This window comes from Frankliniella occidentalis, unplaced genomic scaffold (genome assembly GCF_000697945.3).
Source record: "Frankliniella occidentalis isolate FOCC.00 unplaced genomic scaffold, Focc_3.1 Scaffold23, whole genome shotgun sequence".
In the NCBI taxonomy this organism is placed as follows: domain Eukaryota; kingdom Metazoa; phylum Arthropoda; class Insecta; order Thysanoptera; family Thripidae; genus Frankliniella; species Frankliniella occidentalis.
Window position 1 is genome coordinate 1393596 of NW_026267153.1, and position 1310 is coordinate 1394905.

Sequence of the window (1310 nt, forward strand, 5' to 3'; positions counted from 1 at the left end):
CCTCGGAGAACAGGGTGGAGGGAGGAAAGAAGAGAGAGGAGGGAGGAAAGAGAGAGAGAGAGAGAGAGAGAGAGGGGGGGGGAGTTAGGGGGAGAGAGAGGAAGAGAGGGTAGAGGCAGTGGGAAGGGGAGAGGGCCTCCGGCGTGCTGGCGTGGCCTACTTCTGACTGTACCCCCAGCATTGTCACCAGCCAGCGCGCGCACGCGCACACACACGCACACACACACACACTCACGGTGTCAGGTAAACACAGAAGGTGGCGCCAGGCCCAAGCTCACCTGTGTGTCTGTGTGTGTGTTTTTGTGTGTGCCTTGTGTGTGTGCTGGTCATCTCAGGAGGACGCCACCGTCACACGAAGCCGAGGTCCTCAGGGGGGGGGGGAGGAAGGAGGAAGGGTCCAGGCAATCGTCAAACAGTGTTCCCATGGGGAAGGGTTGGCCTCCATCATCAATGCCTACTACCGATGAGTCATTCCGCACTGGCACCAAGGCGAGGGGCGGCCCGGCCCGGCCGCCGGCAGAGGCACAGACCGTGACGGGGCACACCACACCACCCCCTGCTCGTCAACATGCTCCGCGGCGGCCTGGGGGTGCCAGACCACGTCGCCCCCCGAGGGTGAGCAAGGGGAGCAAGGGTCAAAGGGGGTGAGGGCGGCGCGCGGGAGAGAGGGGTGGAGCTTAACCACTCTCCCGCTACGCCCCGCGTCGCACTTATCGCAAATCTCTTAATTTCTTCTCTCCTCTGCTGCAGAGGCCAGCCTTTTGAAGGTCCCCACCCCTCCTCCTCCTCCTCCTCCTCCCCCTCCTGCCCCCTCCAGCCTCGGCCATATCGACCAGGGTCTGCTCGTTGGCCTTAGGCCAGCGAGTGTAAGGCGAGCCTTGGGGGTGCTTTTGTTTAGGTAAGGAAGGACCCGAGGTCCGGGCTCTATCTCGCACTCTCATCGACCTCCTCCTCCTCCTCCTTCCCTAGTTTGCGCTCACTTGCTCGCTCCATCTCACCCACCCTTGATCGCGCGCTCCCTCGCTCGCTCTTGATCGCTCGCTCGCCCTGTCTCACTCTCGCTTTCGATCTGGCCTGGCCGGGCCGTGCAAGTGAGGAGTCGACCTTGACACACATCCCTTCCACGAATTTGTTTTCCTTTCTTTTTGTCTCTTGCGTGGGCGAGCGCGGCACTTTCCGTCGTCGCGTTTCTAATTTGTTGTCCGCCTGCAAATGGCATTGCGGGGAGGAAAACAGCACCGCGCGAAACTTAAAACTCGAAGACATAATTTTTATGATGAAGGCGGCGGCACCGCGACACCCACCCCGCC

General features: G+C 61.4%; 1 protein-coding gene across 8 annotated transcripts in view; it reads right to left on the bottom strand.

The window, feature by feature from the left end:
* Positions 1–1310, bottom strand: part of LOC113216131 (calcium-dependent secretion activator) — a 54328-nt gene that overhangs the window by 46963 nt on the left and 6055 nt on the right. The window lies entirely within an intron of this gene.